The 22,080-nt window shown below is 38.5% G+C and overlaps 1 protein-coding gene across 4 annotated transcripts in view; it reads left to right on the top strand.

Moving 5' to 3' along the window:
* gpc6a (glypican 6a) overlaps window positions 1-22,080 on the top strand; it is a 252,858-nt gene that overhangs the window by 38,897 nt on the left and 191,881 nt on the right. The window contains exon 2 of one of the 4 annotated variants that reach the window (XM_084351452.1): window positions 17,560-17,642. The exons of the other annotated variants lie outside the window; for them this stretch is intronic. The gene's annotated coding sequence lies outside the window, so the exon portion shown is untranslated. The remainder of the gene's footprint in view (window positions 1-17,559; window positions 17,643-22,080) is intronic. 4 annotated transcript variants of the gene reach the window in all.

The raw sequence follows: 22,080 nt of genomic DNA, 5'->3' as shown, positions 1-22,080 counted from the left end.
TCAAGGCACTTAATGGCTTGGGAGCGGCATACATTACCAACTCTTTGACGTTTTAAAACCCTTGCTTCTTAGATCACCTGCTGCCGTGTTTTTTGAATACAAGTCATCACAGAAATAAGAAACTTGGCAGTTTGGTCTTTTTAAACATCACAACTATGGAAGGCCACGAGAGATGCACGCTCTGTGAACAGTTTTTTTTTTTTTTAACGACAATTGAAAACCTATTTATTCATCATTGCTTTCATCTGTCGTTTGTTTTTTTTGTTTTTATTTTTGTCTTTATTGTTCTTATTCCTGCCTTTGTTACATGCTTATCTTTTATCGTTTTATTCTGAGTATAGACCTGTTTTTCATTTGCTGCCTCTTTTGCCTGTTGTTCTAAATACTACTGATATAAACAAGCAATCAAATTAATTTGTTTCAATTCAAATTTAGTTTATTCAATCTATTGTAAAGCACTTTAGCTACGTTCCCTGGATGAAACGTTATTTTTATTATTTTTATAATTGCTACTATTATTATTAGTATATTTTTTGGAAACATTGTGGATGACCCTGGTAGTGTGTCACCTGTACCTTCTGAGATATCAGGTCCTACACCTACACCTGAGCCCTGACCATCCTAACATTGTGATTTAAAAGGCTCCCCACCAGAAAGCACAATAAACTGGTGTGTCCCCTCAGAGTTGCCGTAAGGCAGGAGTTGTTGTTGTTTGTGATATGTGGGAGGGGAAATGAAAAGAAGTTTGTTGCTGCTCAGGGCAGCTCAGTTAGGTGAACCCAAGACGCTCGGTCAGATTATTTTCTGTGGGCTGCTTTAGTCTGTTTCTCTTGACCGTGCTGTTGTTATTCAATGTTTTTTTAGCTTAGCTTGCCCAGCATAGCTAGCCAGCTAACTTTGTTTCAAGCTTCTGAGGCTGAACACAGCTAACTTACAGATATGTGGTGCAGAGACAAAGACGCTTTTAAAATGGGACAAAAAAACCAAAACAAATCAAACAAAAAATGTCATTGTCCATCACAATGTTTCATCTCGGGCAGACACTGCCCAACCATATCCCTCACTATTACATTCAGAAAATAGACTGTCAAAGTTCTAACATAGCAAGTCAAGAATCCAATACTTCAACCAGCATCCCATCCAATCCTCTGCAGGTCTAGCAGGAAGCAGAGACCGTGCAGGAAATGTGATCCGTGTCTATGAAGGTGTCATCTGGCCCTGCATGGTTCAGCGGCAGACACACAGACTGCTATTGGCGTGAGGGTTGTACTGTAAAAGATGTCCGCCAGACACATTGGCAGCAGGAGAGACACGAATCGATTTCCTGCAAGAAAGCACGGGGAGCCTAAGTGGAGGAGGGCCTCTTTAGCAAAGCTCTTATTAATTAATAGTGTCTCAGGAGGGGATTACATGATCTGATTCTTGCTTCTTCATCACAGCACAGCAGCTAATGATATCTGAGGGAGCTCTTCTGCGTAACACACCTCCACCCGGCATCGTATATGATCGTTACAGTGGAGTATGCAACACTAGAAGAGCATTCCTCTCTTCCTTATCATGAGTATCATTTGACAAGCCCTCTGTTATGTGTTGCTATTCATACTGAGAGCTGAGAGACTGAATATTACATTGAGCCAGCTTCGCAGTCAATAATATCACCAGTTGTTAACCATCACACACTCAGTAACACGTATCAGATACCTAGTGCACATTTATTAGAAGGTTGCAATGTAAATGCATAAATTATTTCTTTGCTAAGCATATGTATGTGTCAGAATATGATTTAATGCTCTAAAATGATTAATTAGCTGCAGGAGAACATGAAACGTTACTCAACTTACTGCCACCAAGTCCCATAGTGAAACTTGACATCGTTCGGAACTACTGCAACCACTATGCTTACTGATGAGCAAAGCAAAGGTCATAGAGCCTGACGAACTGTTTCACAATTCATTAAACTGGAGATGAAGATGAGCACATGTGAGCTTCTGTGCATATAATCAACTAGGGTTTTTTTTTTCTTAGGGAAAGACATCCACTGTGCAATGATCATGGATTTATTTAGTACAATTATAGTAAAATAGTCTTTTATAATAAATATAATAAAAATCTTGATTTCAGGATTTCAGAACACTACAGCTCATAAAATCACATGAGCAAATTTAATTAGAAGTGATATCACATTTTCTCCCTACAACATTTCTTTGTTGGCGTTTGTTTCTAACATTTGCCATGCAAAACAGAAATAATAAAATAACAGTAATACAGTATAAAATGATATATAAAAAGTCAAGTCAAAGTGCAGTTTTAGTGGGCTAAAATGAAAGAAAGAAATTGAAAAGTACTGTCTCTGAGGCGATTAAATGCTCTCTCAGCAGCATGTGTAATTTTGCTGACCTGAACTTGTGGCTGCAAAGCATTTTAAGCTGGTGCACCAGTTTAGATTTTTTGTATATATTTGTTTCCGCACTGTGCGATCATTGTTCACAGAACAGTAATGTATCATAATGTCCCTTTTTAGCGTGAAAACAGACACACATGATGCAGCTGAGCCCTTTATGGTTATGTTTAACTGCTGGTCAATAGTGATGCTTGTTAATCATTGCATCTTGTGACCAACTACTTAACTTATTGCCACCAATGATGACGAGCCATGGTTGTAATTTTGGAATCCCCAATTCTTTTCTCAATATGTCTGTCTCTGCTTGAAAAAAATGTAGAGATTAAGTTGCATTTGTTGAACAGAAGTTGTGCAGTCCAGTGCCATGGTTGGAAATAAGCAACAGCCACCAGCCAAATATCTAAGTGCTATATGAAGGCAAGTGGATTTGCTTGAGTTTCTTGGAGACATATCGAAGAGGCTTCTTCAGTTCTGACTGACTAGGGAGTCGCAGACTTTTCATCCCCTCTGGGGTCATGCACATCCTGTGCATTGTTCACCCACATGGCCATCATGTAAATCATTAGGGTATTTTTACATCTACCTGCCAGTGGCTGTTACATGTTTACATTTTTAAAAGTTAATTTCCCATCCAGTCTGGTTCATTTCCTTTTAATGGACAGGATTTTGTTCGTCTGCAGATGTCTTCCATGCTGATTATTTATTTATCCACGCATTTGTGAAACCAAGTGATCTTTGGACTCTAAAGTCTAATCCAGCCCAGTTTAATGCTTGTGTTGAAAGGGTTCTGTGCGATGTCTTCATCATAGCCTTTTTACAACATAAAGACAACAGACCTTTTTCACAATAGACACGTGTTGCTTCTACTACTTAATTACATGAAGCATTTCTGAGTAAGCCACCTGCACAATCCCAGGGCCTATAGACTGGTAAATCTAAACTGAATGTATATTATTTATCCTACTGATCACACCAAGGTTGTCGAAAGTATTGATACTTAGATACTTTTTCTATAACACAAGTTTAAAATTATACGACCATGACCATGAATTATTCATGCTATACAGTCAGAGATGCACAGATAAAACAACTGGCAACAAATTGAACTGGTTCTAAACCCGTTGCTGTTCCAGCATCCCTCCAACAAATCCCACCACGTTACTGGATGTCAGAATGTTAATTACAATTAACAAATGTGTTGGTCTTTGTTTCTGTGCCAGCACTGTGTGCAGGAGTTTTTTTTCATTTTCTTATACTAATATTGTATCAGAGTTTTAAGCTGCTAATTGGAAGAAAAGTTGATTCTTCATTCCCAACTTGTCAAAAACTGACACTACGGGATGATCCGTCCTACAATCCCAAAGCGTTTGGAATGAGACTAAAAAAATAAATACATTCTTACAAATAGCACCTTTTAAAATTCTGGTATGTGACATTAGATTACACCTTTGCTTTTGTCAAAATATAAGAAAGTATTTTTCAAGTGCGTCCAGCAGAAAGACACATTTGTCATCATTTGTAGTGTGGAATCACACAAGGTCAACACAAGTTCCAATGAAAGCCCATGAGAGGTTGGTAATGACTATGCTCTTTAATCCTTTATTGTATTGACAAAGACACTAACCGACTGAACCTCTCCTAGACACTTCGTGTATTTGTTGTCAAAGGAGTAATGACAAATTGAAGAGAGGATGTGCTGCCTCCAAACACATTTCACCAAATTAAATGAGCTGTTGCACAATGTTAAAGTTCATGCAAGTGTTGTCGTGATGGATATTATGCCTTTTATTTCCCCCCCGCTTATGTCCTTTCCTCCATCCATATTTCACAGGCAGGCTAAATGAGCTGTAGCCGGCGCACAGCAGAACACATCGGCATTTATAAACCATGAAAAGGTCAATTACACGTCATTCAGTGAATTGTTGTGACCGTTTATAATCAGCCTTGTGTCAGATACACTTTCATCCCTCTACCCAAAGAATTCTTCCATCATTAAAATATGGAGTTCGGACTCTCGTTCCCAATTCTGACAATGTCAATGTATAGATTTAGTCCTCCCATTGAAATTAAACAAACATCCTCAATCCTCAATCCATCCTCAACAGCAGCTCAAATGAAAGCTCTCGTTTAACTGATGCATCTGCAACATCACATCATCATCAGCTGCATGACTCAGTCTTATTAACCCCTCAGTAAACCCACACAGGTGTGTCCACTTTGATTATTCCATTGGAACGGTCATCCAAGTCGGAATTCCAAGTTGGAAACTCGGGCAAGATCTGCGTAGCCCGAGTTCGCTGACATCAATGCAGATGACATCACAGCGGTATGGCTGCGCTCCAAATGAACAATTATCTTTTACCTCTTCATCACTTTTTGCTTCATACAGTGTTTGTTTGTGAAACGTGCCGTAAATACAACTTTGTAGTTGTTATTTTCACTTTCATTCAGTTGACCTGTGCTCAGTAGAATTCTTTGAGAGTATTCATTCTGTGCCCTTAACTGTTAAGTCAGCTGCTGTGGTTGCTTGTGAAGTTTGCAGACTCGCCATTCAAACACCCGTTTGCAGCAAGTGTCCCTGTTTTTTCTGAGCAAATGCACTGGAATGCTTTTAGATTGAAAGTCAGGAAGACCAGAATATTGTACATTGTACTTGTGTTGTACTTGAGTTAATAAAGTGCAATGAATGAATACTGGGGTTCTGCCAAATGCAGTATGACCGATGCTCTGTCCATTCTACAAATCAGCTATCACAGTCTATCTTTCCTCCAACACTTCTTTTACATACACAAACAATTTTGCAATTCAAGGGTTGGATATTTTATAGTATTTTTTAGTATTGTTATATTTTTAGTTATTTATTGCCAACAAAGAGCAACATCAGCATTCATTTGGATTCATGTTTCTGGCCACCCGACAAATCTAATCAACAAATCCAGTCAATTATTCACACTCCTTTTAGCCACAGTGTGTTCACCCTGCTGCCGTCCGGCAAGTGATACAGAAGTATCTGCTGCCGTGCCACTAGACTACTCACCAGCTTCCTTCCTTAGATTAGGAAACTTCTGAATCATTTTCAGCATCCCACCTAATATAAATATTTTGTATTTCTATGTTTTATCATTTATTCATCTATTTATATAATTTAGTGTTTCTGTGAGTAGCATAAAGGGGCTGTAACTGTCATTTTGTTGTATAATTGTAATTAAATTGAATCTTGAATATTAGGTTGTTTGGTAACTAAATGCTCCGTGATGTTCACCAGCTACTGTAGTTGCTAACTGTGCCTGTCTGCTGCTGGTGGATACAGTAACATACTGTGGGTTTCTGGTCACCTAACGAATGAAAAGCTTTGTATTCATTGGCTTTTTAGCTCTGGTTTGGTCTCGACAATTTGGCATTGAGAGTTTATCTTTTTTGCTCTGGTGAATTCTTACATGGAGTGATGAGATCTTAGAGAGCAGGAATACCAAACATGAAATATATAGAATAATTTTCTTACCCTCTGCAGATTGCTTGTAAGAAACAGAAAGTAAAGCAGCAGTATTTTGTTATGTAACTTTGATCTGCTGATAGCTTATTCTAAACTAATATCTGGTCTAATTTTAAGCCTCACAATTCAACTGGTCTCCAATCATCATGCTTGATTTGTTGTTGGAAGGGATTGTGGCTGCACTGTTGACGATTCAGTTAATACCCTTTACTCAAAACTCAAAATACAAAATAATACCTGCATCTGTGTCCAAACATAATAGTATGTATGGCGTATGTTTGCAACCAGATCATCCATGTCATGTAGTGAGACTTCTTCCCACCACACATCACACCCTGACCCCCATAACCTCATACTAAAGCTTACCAGCCAGGTCATGAGGATCTGTGGCTACAACAGTGTTAGCTGGCCTCAAACACATCGGGCACAGAGGTGACAGACACACATGGGAACAAGCACATGTGTGAGTGTGTGTGCTTGTGTCAGTCAAACCCTGCCTGGGTCTCTTTAAGTCAACAATCTACTGACTCACCGTATATTAGATGTCATATGAAAGATGAGGTCGAGCGTGCACTTTAATCACATTTGTTAGGTTGACAAATAGCTTTATGAAGGGGAGAGTTGAGGACAGCCATTTAGCTGAAGAGGGCTTTCAAATGGAGGAGATGCCCCAGAGAGCACTTCATTATATCATTTTTTTTCTTCTGCGGGGCTTTGATAGAATGTTTGGCAACTTGAATATTTTTGCTTTCACTTGCAGTATCATGTTCTGCCTGATCAGCTCTGCTTAATGTCTGTTCATTTGTGTTCAACACTGTTGCCGCCACTGAACAGCAGGAATGACACACTGAATTTTAAATAGTGATGACATTGTACTGACATTGTACTGCCCCGTTTTTGTGTTGTGTTGTGTTTGTGGAAAATTTGAATTTTAAGCGGTTTTAATCAATATTCTTATAATAACTATGGATCAAATGACTACCTGTAAGTGAAAGGGGTCATCTGAAGTGATGAACCCACAGAGAAAAAAATCAGCTGACTTTGCAGCAACTTTATGGAGTTTTAGAGCATCTTTCAGCTCATTGTTTTGGTTTCATTGCCTGCGGTTCACTCTCACTGCTCTCACTTTGTTTTCTGCTGTAGGTAGCTGTTTTCAGTGAAAAAACTCTTACACAGCTACTGCATAATACTCATCAAGCACCAAATGGTGATAGCTGATGAACACAGTGGAGCTTGGCAGCTGTCGGTAGAAACTAGAACAAAGCTGAAATATAAGTGAATATAGGACTTGATGACTGATGTTGCTCCTTATTACTGGATGTTTAAATAAGCAATTATTTGCTAACCAGACCAATGCAGTTTATCAACTTTATGAAGTCAGTGTTGTTTTTAAAGCTTGTTTCCAATGCACAGCATTAGCCTAAGGGAAGCCTCATTCACTGTAGACTGACTCATTGTGATGTCACGCTTGGAACAACAGTCACTTCTGGGTAGACAACTTGTGCTTGATTTGCATTGCAAGTGAACGTGTTATTATATGAAAGCATTAACCATGCATTTGAGATTAATTAGAATTATACACTTTGATATAATCCAAAAAAAAAAGAAAAATAATTTGTATGCATGATGCTGTTTTTTGTTTTTGTTTTTTTTACCCGGAAGCAAACATTATGATAATAAATATTTGTATGAGGAACAACATAACAACATAATCCAATCTAATAAAATATGAAAAGAATGAAAACCTCAGTTTTATATGTCCTGTATTTCCATTAGCATTATTCATTTCAAATCCTCCAGGTCAACTGTGCTAGAAAACATGGCAGCAACATATCAGTCCATTCATTCTGAAGCTGTGACTGATGATTCATCATGTGTCTTCAGGTATGTTGCAGGGGTCTATGAAGAATTATTGACGATGTGTTATGATACATTTAACTTCATCAACCAAACATGCTGTTGATGTCTTCATTGGTAACTACAGGGACCTGTAACCTCGGATGGAAACTGGTAATTATCCAATTGACACAATCAAGTGTCTTATTTAGGAAATGTGAGTTGCTAAAGATTAATCATCATTGATTAGAGACCCTGCGATCTGAATCTGCACCTTCTCCAGATTAGTTAGCCATTGATCTGTGACAGCAATTTCACGCTTGTGGTCAACCGATCGACCTGGTCATAATGTGTGGCCTCTGTCGGGCTTTTTCATGACCTCCTCATTCATCAGGGGTTAACGGCAAAATTGTGTGCATCTTATTCTGCTTTAGAAATGTGTTTCTTGTTTATTTACAGTGACTTATCTTCAGGGATCTAGCAGATAACATGCTTGCAATTTTCACCTGGAGCTGAAAGTCAGCCTGAGAGCAAAAAATAGCCCCTGAGACCTGGTGCTTGGCAACTCATATCACTATTGTTCTTTGAATGTGGCACATGCCTCAAGACTCAGTCCTGACTGAGTGAAAAGTGATTTAAAATTGAGTGAGATGTGCATTTTTCTGAATTATGGTTCAGCAGATGCTGTAGAGATTGAAGTTTGTTGTGATGGCATATTGGAGCTTGTCTTTCTCTTATACAGATTATGCTGTCAAACATCGTCATCTCACTAGCCTGCCCCCAGACTCCTGCTTTTTTCCCAAAAAGCAGGGGTCCTCATCCTCATCTGCCCATCGAATGTAGCAGCTTGATTCAGGATGTTGTGGTGGAGCCAGGTCTCTGTAATGATGCAGGCACAACAGTCTCTGATTTCCCAAATCTTGGCAAGCTGAGTCCCATTTTGTCCATTTCATTTTCCTGTAGGCGGACAATAGCCAGGAGCAGCCTTAAATCCAAGATGGATTAGCATGACTGTTATCCCAGCTCTCTTCCTCTCCTCCCTGGGGCGGTGTTGGATGGTCGAAGATGCTGTGGGCAAAGATCGTCTTAAAGTCCACTGCTCTTAATCCAAAACCTTTGCTTGCTTCTCCAGTGCTGATGAATTTAGTTCTGCCACAGGCAATACATGTTTCAGCGATCAAAAAATGCATGTGCAACTGCTGATGATGAAGGAAACAATATACTGTATATTAATATAATTGCCTTGATTTTCACCCGTCTCAAAAATATGTAATTGGCAAGTTGCAATATGTTAATACTGAACACATCTGCTAAATGTTCAATGGCAATATATTTAATTCATTTTCTAACAATAGTATATCTGTTCTCACATTATCTCCTTGTAGCAAGAACAAAATTATGAAACTGTTTTAAATGTTATGTTTAGGCACTCACAGTACTTGGTTAGGGTTAGGGAGATATCGTTTAATATTGGTTTAAATCAACTGTGACTTGAAGCATGACGGCAGGATGAGTTTACTTTTTTTTTTAACCTGAAGCTACCATTTTCTCTCACCTTTACCAAAGTGGTCTTTTGGATTTTTAAGTTCAGAATTTGATTCAATTTTCCATTTAAACATCTTTTTCAGCACCAGTGGATATGCCATTTGTAAAGATCAATAGATCATTGGTTTTATGCCCTGACAACTGTCATTTACGATTTACAGCCAATCACTAATCCTGGTTTTAATAGTGACAACCCTTCTAACTACAAACACAATTTGCATGCTTGTAATGGCAAACAGACAGTAAGGACTGATCTGCATACTTCGTTAAGTAGTGGCAATTCTGCAAAACCCAGATCAAGGGAAAACGCATTGCTCCCCAAAACACATAAAAGCACAGATTATTGCTCTGGAGATTTGACACATAAATACATAATGCTTAATTTCTGTGAAATGCAATCCTCTGTGGTATTTCCCAATGCAGATGAACATGCATAACCAGAGAAAAATGTGCTTTTATACTCTGAAAAATTCATAAATTCACTGTTAATATGAATGCATTTTTTGTTCTTGTAATTTCCATTTCCACTATTAAGCAAAGTAAAAGGTTTTCCTGGGTAATCTCATTTTCACACTCTCAGTACCCTTCACCCTTCTTTCCTCAACGAAAAGAATCCTGTTACTCTGTGGTCGGTGAAGCCTCTTAATATGGAAGGATGGAGATATTATTTGTGGAGAATCTACTTCAGGATGCCATTGTCAGTCTAACAAGTTTCAGTAATGGTTGTAAGAAATGTAGCTATAACAACGGGTTCATTCTGTTTATGGAGTCCACGTCATGACTGTCTCTGCAACCAAACATCACCATGAAAGCACAATGTTGCTGCTGTCCTTTATTGTAGTTGTGTTGGATAAGAAATGAACTGTTCCGGTTTTTTCAACAGGTACATTTGCAGCTTACAATTGAAACATTGATGTCTTCTGACAACTGAATATGTGCCTTTATGCTCTGAGGATTCTTTGCAAACTAGGGCTGCAATTATTTTCGCGATGAATTGTTAAAAAAGTGATGTCTTCGAACTGCCTCGTTTGTCCAATCAACAGTCCAAAACCCAAAGAATCTTCAGTTACTATTATAAGTGACGAAGAAAAGCTACAAATCTTTACATTTAAGAAAATGGAACCAGCATATGTTTGCGTTTTGCTGATTAATTTTCTCTTAACTGACTAAACGTTTGATTGACTTATCGTTGCAGCTCTATTGCAAACCCTTTTCTCTCATATTTAAGATTGATTGCTAGATTGATTAATGTGGGCCTGTATTAGCTTATTTCAGATTCATTTGTATTTGTGTTTATGTCTGGCAATAAGTAACAAGAAATTACAGTACAGAAATGCCATTTATATATTTGAGATAATTAGGAAATGGGAAAAAAATATATTTGTTTTAAGCTGTGTGTGTAAACATATTCATAGTGGCTGATCTATTGTTATTAGCTATTCTACTGTCAAATATCTATATCAGTATCTACCTTAAAAAAAACCCAGTATCTATTGAGCTTACTCTGAGTGAAGCTGTTCTGGTTCCTGCCCAGGTTAGGTTGACAGCCAGCCCTGGGAAAAGTACAGAACGTTCCCTGTTGGCTCATTTTATTAATTAGTGGAACTTCTCATGATTTTGTGAGACACAGACACCAACCTTATAATTTTGCTTCCTCACTGTAATTTCTCAATGCTTCAGACAGTTCATAAATATCTTGGGAGAGTTTCTGGCATACCATACGAGTCATATGTGGGATATAGGAACCTACAGTACCAATTATATATATATATATAATTATTATATTGGTGCTGTAGGTCAGGCTCAGCCAGAGACACTAATGTGCATGTTTCACTGAGGTCTTAAGGTCTTTCTTTTCAGTCTTGGGACAAGAGAAGGACAAGTCAATGTAGGTCTCAGTGGATTTATGTTTTTACAGCACATTGTGTGTTGTCATGATATTGTTTAGGAGAAGTCCACTAATGTCCTCCAGAGTCGAGTGTATATGTGTCATATGGGATAGAGAGGTTACCTTAACTTAAGCACTTGGGTTAAAGAGGATTTCTATGAAGGATATTTATACTCTCTGTTTGTACCGTGGCTCGGATGAGGTTGTGTTGTGTGAAAGTGTTAGTGTATGCACCTTCTATAAGGTGATTAAACAAGCAGCATTGTGTTCCATTTTCCTCATTGACTCAGCCACCCATGGATTGAGAGCTCTGAGAGCTGATAATGTGAATGTGTTTTGGCTACACATGGTGGGAGGTATTGCTCTGTGTATGCGTGGAGCAGCTTTCACAGAATAAATTGGCGACCATGTTTGGATTTTTCATTCTTTGTTTAATATATCTGTGGCTAATACTCCATTAGCAGCCTCACACTGAGCATAGTTAAAACACTGGTGATGGTGCACCGGCAAACAGTCCATGAATGTGAAGACTACAGCCTGACTTTTTGCTCTGTAGCTGCACATGTTGTTTTTTCTGTGTTAAATGGAGGGGAAAATGTCTGAATGTGATTTTTCTTATCACTATTATAAGTGTGATTTAATTTGAAATCAATTTCTATGAATGTAACTCCATACCTTGTAAACAAACAATACAAATATTTACATTCAGTATTACTCAACAAAACAGATCACATGTTTCCCTGAGGTCTAACAAACTTGTCGAGTATAATTCCTTCCACATAAAACATTCTTAAAGCAGATTTTTAAGTATTTTCAAACCAAACCAAAACCATTTTTTTAAGTTTCTGTTTATTAGCTCCCTGATAGCTCACCCTGCAGAGCATGAGCCTCATGCACAGAGACTTGGTCCTCAACAGCATCCTGGAGTTACTGTAACTCCCCTCTTTCCTGTCTAACTCGCCAAGCAGTCATATCTGATAAAAACAAAAAAAAAGCTCATAAAATATTTCTTAAAAAAAACAAAACAAGTTTGATTACGTGCTTGCAGTTGTCTTTTTCCCTGTCTTTGTTGGTGCATTACTTGATTATGTCTTTGCATGTTACCTTCGCCTGTAGATCAGTGGGATAGCGGCATCATTGGTAAGACTGTGCATGACATCACCCGCCTATGGACAGAGTGCATGTGCAACCTCAACAGCAGGGGCCCACAGAGAGAAGTCGACTTCTAGGTTAACTTATTGTAGCTATCTATCGACCAAACCAGCATTTTCTATTGTAATAGGACCCTAATCCTCTTTCTTAAAATGACTGTTGGATCTAGGTTTACGACCTTATTGAGTGAATACTTCTAACACTATTACTATTGATTAACTCACTTAATTATTGTTTTGAAAGTTGAAAGTGCCCCTAGTGCATCAGTTATCATGATACTTTACTTACCTTAAGTATCAGCAATAACTGTTTCCACAATAGCCTCCCCACTGATGTCCCCAGGAAACTCTTATATTTTGTTTGTTTGTTATCATGTTTAGTGGTAAAACCTACATCATTGTCCAGTTGAGGTGATACTGACAAACTGATATTACAGCGCAACACTATAAAAGTTTTAATATCCAACTGAGGAGCCCTGATAGCCCTGACAGTGATAAGGTGCTGCAGCCATGAATGTCAGACATCATTATTCTGTTCTTTCAATGTGACATGCTGAGGTGTAGGGAAAAAGCAGCATAACTGCTTACTGGTGATCACTTTATACCTTGCTATAGCTATATTTGGCGACTAGCTGCTGTGAACTGTGGAGCTAAATGACCCTTTTAGCAGACTGGAGTCAGCCTGGACTGTAACCTCAGTTCATGGGGGGAGTCATTGCAGGCAGTCTTATAATGCCAGGGCAATGATCATAGGTTGCTGACAAAACATACCTTGTGTAATACTGCTTTTGTGGTCAGAAAATAATAAAAAGGACTATTGTTTGAACATCAGTCAATGTTGCTTTAAGTCTTCTCTAATTGTCAAGAGTGTTGATTTGACAAATTTGAGTATATCTCCTTGTAAAACTTTCTGAACAATTAAGCATGCAATTCATACAAACACACATACACACACAGATGAAGTTGTTAAGCATGCTATTTAGCATGCGTCCCAATGTGGAAAGTGTCCACTTCAGTGTTGCTCATGAAAAATCCCAGAAATAAGCTTCGGCATCCTGCTTGCTTTGCATTAAATTAAACATCACCAAGCTCAGAAACTCATTTCATGGCACATTCCCACTTCTACTGGGTCAATATGGAACATTTCTCTGCACTGCTGCTGTCAGTCCTCCAGCTTACTCACCATTTATCATCCATACTTGACCTCTCACTTTACTCTAGAGGTCCAAAGGCACACTTCACATTGGCCATCTCATATAGAAACAGTCGAGGGGAATCTGGGATTCCAGAACAAAGAAGTTTCCATCCATCCATCCATCCATCGTCCATCCATCCAACTATCCATCCAGCCATCGTGATTGTATATCACTTTATTTGTTATGAAATCTGTTGCTGAAGCTGTTGCAATAACATCATTTGGTGTTCATTTTCACACTTACCTTTTAGCTTGGGAGACATTTACATTAATTAAAGGAAATACTCATGAATATTTATCTATACATTTCACTGCATTACATGACAGGTGCATTTTCCCCTTGGATTTTTTTAATATATCTCTGAATGAGACTTTATTTGCCTGTGAAAGATAAATTATATTTGTCTTGATGACAAAAGTAAAAACATAAATGCACACGACTTTATGTAGACCATAGATTCAGTGAAACATCCTTGAAACACTGCAGAAAATCTTACAATACTATATTTCACATTTAAGCTGTGTTGATTTTGTTAAACCTTTTTTAAGAAATGTTGTAAGAAATGATTATATGAACAGTGGAAATCAGCAGCCCTGCTGTAACCCTATCTATCCCAGATAGGAAAATTGTTCTGCTCTGGCCCAGACCAGACACGTTCATCCAGCCCACATATTGCGTGGAATGATTGAGTGAAGCGGACCGCACAAGTGCCATCATTCCACGTGGTATGTGGGTCAGATGAACGTGTCTGGTACAATTTTGCTATCTGGGATGGAGCTTTTCAGTCTCTTTAAGCCCATTGTTTTGGTCGTATGATATCCAAATTTCTGCTCATTATCCTGTTTCCAGCAGCAAAAGAAAGCTTTTCTTAGTAAAAAGGACTGAACTGTACACTACCCGCCTAATGAAAGAGAAGAAAGACAAAGTGAGCAACTATCTGGTGCATGTAGCAGCCCTTTTCTCAAGAGCTGGTAAAGACTAAAACTAAAGTAACAGCAGGAAGGCCAGAAACACAACCCAAAATTGATTAAAATGCTGCAGCATGTCTTCTGAATGGACAGTTCATCATTTAATATGTTTTTTTATTTATTTTAATTTTTTTGCTATAATGCCGGTTAATGGTGATGATATATCAAGTGTATGTCCCTAAGCTTGTTGTTGAGCTCTTCTGCCCCCAATTTACCAACAAAAAAAATCACTTAATGCAGCCTTTAAAAGGAAACATCTTTTTAGACCTGTGCTTATACACTGTCAGTGCTTTACAGAAGCACAGATCAGAACATGGTATGCAGGATTATTCTCTTATGTGATGTACAACTGTACTCCTAGAGAAAGATGCTCCAACTCTCGTAATTGTGACACATACGTTTGTACGTAGGTGTTGAAACACTGAGTCCTTTGTGAGCTCTTTCAATAAGTGGTGCCAACCTCTGTGTCTGGACATTCTCACCTGTAGTGCGCTTTTATGTGTGCATTAGCAGCCTTTGTTTTACTCCCTAGACCTGTTCCTGGTCAACATATGTAGAGCCACAAAGCATGCATATGTGAATTTGTGTTAAGCCTTCGTATAGTGATCTCCCTCAGTGATGTTATTGGGGAAGAGGAACACATTAAATTGTTATAGCTCATCGCACTTCTGACAGCAATTCATGAGTTAAATTGATTGAACTCAGTCTCGGCTTCCATTGTGAGATTACACAGAGGATATCACAGAAAGACTGTTTTCCATCACAGAGAAGACAGAGTCTCCCAAGCAGATGGAATTTTTAATTAACACAATGCCACTGACTCTGTTAAAACAGTGGGAGGCCTCAGGGGAGCAACTGCAACGTAGTGCTCTTTTTATGATGCTGATACTCCATTGTTCAAGGTATGTGTTGAATTATCTGTAAAATATGTAAAATCTAAAATGTGTTTAATTAAAGGTTTTAGGTTTATAGCAAATAAGGGTTAGTGTAACAATTAAATATCATTTAATCAAAGTCGAATCTAAACTTACAATAATGTTTCTCTCATAAAGAAAGAAAAAAAATACTCTTCAGGGATAAAACATACTGGCTGTTCATGCATTAATTTATGCTTGCTGTCTGGATGCCCTGTACAGACTGAGGGAGTAGTTATTTAAGGTACAGGGTGTCCTGATGTGGGGGATGAATTTTATAAAGTTGTTGCTTTCTGCAGTGTTGATGCTTATTGATGCTGAAAAATGTTGTCTTCTGACGAGTTGACGTGCATCAACCTGTGATGGAGCAAGTTGTGACAGTTGGTGGGCTTAGAAAACAACATGAACATTGAAAACAAAACATGTGGGTGTTTTGTAACACAACAGACACCACTGAGGGGGGTTTTGCCTTGAAACAAACAGAAAAGCAAACTAGAGAAGAGAAAAACGTTACCTATTATGGAAGCAGTTAAATGCAGTTAAACCCACTGAATAGACTAAGGAGACTTAAATGCTGCATTAAGACCAACACGTTCTCACTCCCAACTCGTTAAATACGGCAGCGTGGTCAGTGGCCTAAGATTCAAACTTCCTTCACTCTCCTATCAGTTTTGGACATGAAGGGCTCCGCAGTCAAGTTAGCCATATGCTACATCCGGCTAGACTTTCAAAATTAAGCTTGCTGACAAACAGTTCCCTTTACATGACATATTATGACTTGTGGACTAAATGTCGTCAAAATGTTGCAGTTAGGTTTAGGCTCCAAAACTACCTGATTAGGTTAAGACACCAAAACGTCTTGGTTCGTTTCAGGCTCCAAAATTACTTGGTACAATTTAGGTACCAAGAGGCTTCTTCAGTTCTAACTAACTGGAGGGGAGTTTGCAGGCTTTTTAAACTCTGTGTGGGAGTGTCCTTACAGAGTTGTTAAAGACACGTGTGAGCTCTGAGTTTCAGAGTCGTTAGGGCCGCTTTAAGAAGTGATGCTTTGGGGTACCAACGTCAAACTTTGGGCCATTGGGCTGGTTAAGACTGAACATGAGGTACATTTTCAGGTGGTGCAATTGCATAAGTCATTGGAAAGCTGCAAATCACCTATTAGCAGCACAAATTGAGGCAAAGACACGTCCACATGTCCGCCGGAATTGAAAATGTTTCAACTTGATCGACAAATTTGTGCTTTTCCCAGAATGAATCTAATTCATAAACTTACAGAGACAAAAGGGAAAAGGAGATTGACGCGAGGGAAATAAGAGAAAGAACTGGAGTTCCTGCTGAGTTCTGAGATCAGCCGGAGGATTGAGCTGCCACACATACAAGACTTAGTTCTTTCACAGGCTGTTGTAAAAGATCCCCTTAAGAAGGTCTAAATATTATTTACTCATGATAACCTTTTCGAACCACCATTAAGGAACCAGCATGAGTTCTTCAGAAAAAAGGGTTTCTAAGTAGATATGTTAGAAACCATAATTGTTAGAGTGTTCTGTTCGACAGTTTGTCATAATCATTAACTGCATGGGCTTTTGTCAGACTGATTGACCCCTTTCCAGCTGAAAAGGCAGTGGTTTCATGGAATGATTTTCTTTCATTTATTTTCTTTTTTATCTTGTGCTCGACTCTGATTCACTCAGAGGTGGGCGTATAATCTATACATAGCCAAAATGCACAATTTTAAGTGTCATAATTCCTTTTTGAAGTAGTTATTTGTTTAAATGGAAAGTATAATGTATACAGTGTGAAATACTAAACATGAACCACATTTATAAATCATGTTCATATAAAACAGACTTACTATACCTGTTTGACATTGGCCATATTTGCAGTGTTTACAGATGTTTATGCAAAGCATTCTGATATAGTAGATTACTTCTCTTAAAGTACAGTCACCAACAAAGACTATAAGTGATAAAATAATACATCTGCAGAGCATAATAAAACTAGTCTCGTACATGTAGTGCTGTGTGTAAGAAGGTAGGGGTTATTTTAAAACATCATGCATGCTCAATAAACGCACTATGGGACAATAAAGCTTAAAAGCCCTTTACTATTAATTTAATGATATAATACATGCAGTCTGAATGTAGGGTTCCTTCTCCTTCTGCAACAGAGCGCTTCCTGGACGTGAGCCCGAACCTCTCATTCACAGATGCTCGGCATGTGAGAGCTGAACAGAGAGCTCCCAACACAGAGGTAAAGAGAGGGCAATTGCTCAGTGTGAACACTGTAAAGTAACTCATCAGCAAAACAGCAGCCTGCCACCCCAGGACAGCAACCTGGCGTGCTCAGGTCACGCTTTTCAAGAAAATTACAATGGATGGGTTTGCAATCTGTGAGGAATCTGTGGAGCATAATTCTGTTCATCAAGTTGAGTATCCCTGAGAACAAACTGGATCTGCCCTTGGAGGGGATGCTACCAGCGGATAGCTAACTGTCGCTAACTCATAAGGAAATACAATCACCGTACCTGCAGTGTTTATTGTAACAGCTTGTTAAATTTTAGTTTAGCACATGCTATTTTGCATTTTATAGGAAATTAGAACTTGGTTTTCATTTAATGTATCTTTTAGATTGCTAATTATAGTGACAATTAAACATTTTAGTTTACAGGAATAGACTGTAACACCCTTCTTCTCCAGTTATGAGGATAACCAGTTTAACAAACCCATCATGTCAGTCAGTATATTTTTTATGTGGTGCATAGAGACCAGGATAGTGCTTCTTTTTCTCTCACAATACTGAGAGCTTCTACTTTCTTGGTACAGATGGTGCAATGCTTTTGTCCACAATTTTCTATTTTCAGATTGCTCCAAATGAGAAAATTTCAGGGTAATGGGTGGGCTGTTGTAGCCTGACAGAAAATGATTGTACCACTCTTTATTGTTTTGTACTCCTTTTGGCCAGAACTGAGCTTGATAGTGGGATGCATATGACATTGCAATTGGTCATGTCAACTTCAGTAGAAACTGTGTTTTTTGCTTCAAGGCTTACAGGCTTAGGAAATCAAGGACATAACAAGGCAGACACACCAATCAGACATGACCTTGGACCAGAGAACATTTTTAGTTGACCCCTAACACACACACACACACACACACACACACACACACACACACACACACACACACACACACACACACACAAAGGTTTTCACACATTAAAACAATTCCTTCCTGATCTCACTCTCAGGTGGATGCTGTCTCAGGGCCTCAGAGCCACCACATCATTTGCATGGCAAACAAACTGGAAAACTTTTGAAACTGATGCGACTTGAACTCTGGGCTAGTTTTTCAGTCACCAAAGCAGCTTGCCAGCTTTTACCATGGAAGCGCAGCCCATGGTGCTGCGATGAGAGGCCCACAGTGCTCCCGGGGTCTCTGCCTCTTGCAGAGAAAACACATTTCTCTTAACAGCTTGGCTGAAATTGGACCACCAGATGGCATCTCTGCATCTCTCCCGACACTTGATTAAGATCCTATGCCTGTGGTCTATCCTCTCCAGAATCACGGCTCTCATGTGGAGTGGAATCAATATTTGACTTCCTCTTTTTAAGTTGCGTTCACTTAGATGTATTTTTCCTCCGTGAAGACCTCCAGGGCACATACAGATATGTACATACCAAAGATTATGGAAACGTCAAAGGCACTGCTTGAGTGAAATTATAGAGTAGATCTATTCTGTACAAACAGGTGGGTGTGCCTGAATTTTTTTTTTTATAAATTTACAATACACTATGAATTATTACACATAAGGATTTAGGATTAGTAACGTGTGAAATATGTCTACACAACATACAGTAAACTTTAGTTTTTCATGTGATGGACAGGACTGTCTCAAAAACAGGGGCAATTTTAAAAACATCAGAAATTATATTTTGCTGCCTTGCCTGATCCTTGGTTAGCTAAAAAAAACACTTTTCTAATTTAAATGTCCAATTTGTAAGAAAGTTGATTTTAGTGTCATTTCCAACTCTTACACTTTGGGAGGGCCGAAGACCCAACCTACAATCCCAAAGCGTTACTATTTAGTCTGGCATGAGACTAAAAAAAATCACCTTTCTTACAAAATGGAGCACACTCAATTGTAATTTATAATGTTTCACATAATAAGTGTCCCTTAAGTAAAGGTCAACATTTTTGACTAGTGTGTTATGTACAGTATATTGGAAACAATTGGTTTATTTTGTATTTGTATTTATGGTGTATTTCACCATTTCAGTCATTAAAATAACCCAATGATCCCTGTGTTAAACATGTAGAAATGGTTAGTTAAGAATCTGGCAAAGTAAAACCTTAAAATGAAAATATGCTTTTGTTTCCATTTACCAAAGTATGAGAATACACAAAATTTGACTGTTCAGTTTTACTGTCAATGGGACAAAATGAAAACAGTGTTTAGCACAAAGTAGTTACCAATGACCAAACAATGTTTAGCATCAAAAACAGCAAACAAAACATGCCCGTGTGCGGATAAGGAATTCTAAAATAAAGATACATGTGATCATCAAGTATTTGTTAATGTGCTTTTACAGTTTGTGAGTTTAAAGTCCAATGTATACCATAGTAAAGCCTGAGCGATATATAAGTTGATTTGATATTGATATCGGCTGATCATAAATATTTCGGAGGTATATCGGTATCAGGGTATGTGTTGTGCGATTTGGTGACAGGCGTCGGATCACATTGGCAGGTCTGAAACTAGGAGCTACTGGAGCACTATGTGTTGACAGATTATGTACTTGAAAGCTAAAAGTGCTAAAGGAAGAAACGCATGTTGTCAACTCTGTCATGCAAATGCTTGACCCACACTGTCAAACACAGCATTGCTAATTAAACACTGTAGCTAAGTAAGGCAGTTACCAAATGTCAGCCAGAAGATAATCATCAGTTACCAAACATGAATTTGTCAAGGGAACTGAACTTCAATCTTGAACTTCATCCAGTGTACTTAGAATTATTAGTTTTGGAATACAAAGAAAGCATGAGAAGAAGGTGGTGAGCAACTTCATATGAAGCTGCTGTACGGTATCTGCCCAGTGCCAAACAACCGACAGACAAGTTAGCAAGTGTCTGGTGAACAAGGTGAACGCTGAGCTGTGAAATACCCAAATATTTTTCTCAAGAGTTAGTGGAGGCCAAGGGGTAAAAGGAGAGTAAATAATGGTCTTAAATCTGCCAGATGGCCAGGAACACGGCTCCAAATGAGTGCTAATGTTGATCTATGTTTGCTAGATGTAGACATAACTGTTTGCGAATATGCCAAAATAAGTTTATAAGGCAATAAAATGTTCTGGCTGTGGGTTTGGCATCTCGTTCTGGAGTTCTTCTGCCTCCAACTGTCAAAACAAACCAACGGAAAGAAATGCAGCTTTATAATCAATTCCGCTTCAACACAAATGTCATCTAACTTGACCAGTTTATCTCACTGACTGTTAAAGTTAGATTCAAGCCTCAGAGGCACAGATTAATTTGGAATGAGGCCAATTAAAATATAAATGTGGAACAAGTTGTTCTTCAATACTCACAGTGTTTCTGAGGTGCTCCATGCATATACTCTTTGAATATACTGACTTGATACTGAAGGAACGTGGAAACAGACAGCAGTCCTCCAGCAGTGTTGTATTGTTCAGGGCCTCCCCTGCTAATCTGACTGTGTGCTTGCGAGTGACTGGAGGTCAAAGCACATTATTGACCAGTCTTAAGATGTAATAGCGGAAACAGTGATGGGATCAAGAAAATGAACACTCGCTGAGACTTCCACCTCCACTAGATCTGCAGTAAATAGAAAATTGTGAAAGACCCACTCTTCTATTTTTGTGTCATTTCTTGAAAGCCAAATATTTGTGATGGCTGGTACCATAGATGGAGGTCAATGCATTTTATAGGTAGGTCAGTGGAGCTGATGTGCAGTCCACTCCCCTGTAAAGGCAGAGTTTAAAAGGGGTGACTATTCTAGGACAGGGCAATTACCAATGTGTCCGGTGATTTTTCTACTTTTAGGTGTGAAGGTTTTACTGGGACAAGTTCTGCCCCCAAATATGAAGCAAACCCTCTGGCACAATCCTGCAGATTTTGCTCTAGTGTACTTGTGGATGTGAGACTTTTTGAAATCTAACAAATATGTCAAGCTGTAGTCATAACCCAGCCACCCTTCACATGTATACAGTTACCAATCAGTTGAGAAGTCCATTGGCAGGAACAACGCTTGGTGTGTTTATTGGAACGTACAACCAAGACAGACCTGAGTTATTGCAGTGCTTGGTGTGTTTTTTGCCCCTGTGCCACCCTCAACAGGGGTAAGTAGAGTTGAGATTTATTTTTAGAATTTGCCTCATTAGCATTTTTGAAACATTGTTAATTCAGCAGCAATTAATTTTACACTCCAGTCAAATGCTTTATCCACCAGAACATGGATGAGAGTGGAAGTTGCCACACCTTTCCTATCTGATTTTGGACCTTAAAAACAACACATAAATAATTGCTAATAATTGTAAATGGGTAAGTGCATAAAATATATTTTAATATGTCTCCACTAACACATAAAACATTGCTTAACAACAAGAACAGTTCACTAGGTTATAAAATTTAGCTCAATATTAACTGTCAAGGAAACAAAACAACTGTTTTTCTGC

The sequence above is a fragment of the Pagrus pagrus genome, assembly GCF_965226575.1.
Source record: "Pagrus pagrus genome assembly, chromosome: 1".
In the NCBI taxonomy this organism is placed as follows: domain Eukaryota; kingdom Metazoa; phylum Chordata; class Actinopteri; order Spariformes; family Sparidae; genus Pagrus; species Pagrus pagrus.
The sequence above is the reverse complement of the archived record's forward strand: the minus strand, read 5'-3'. Positions and strand labels throughout refer to the sequence as shown.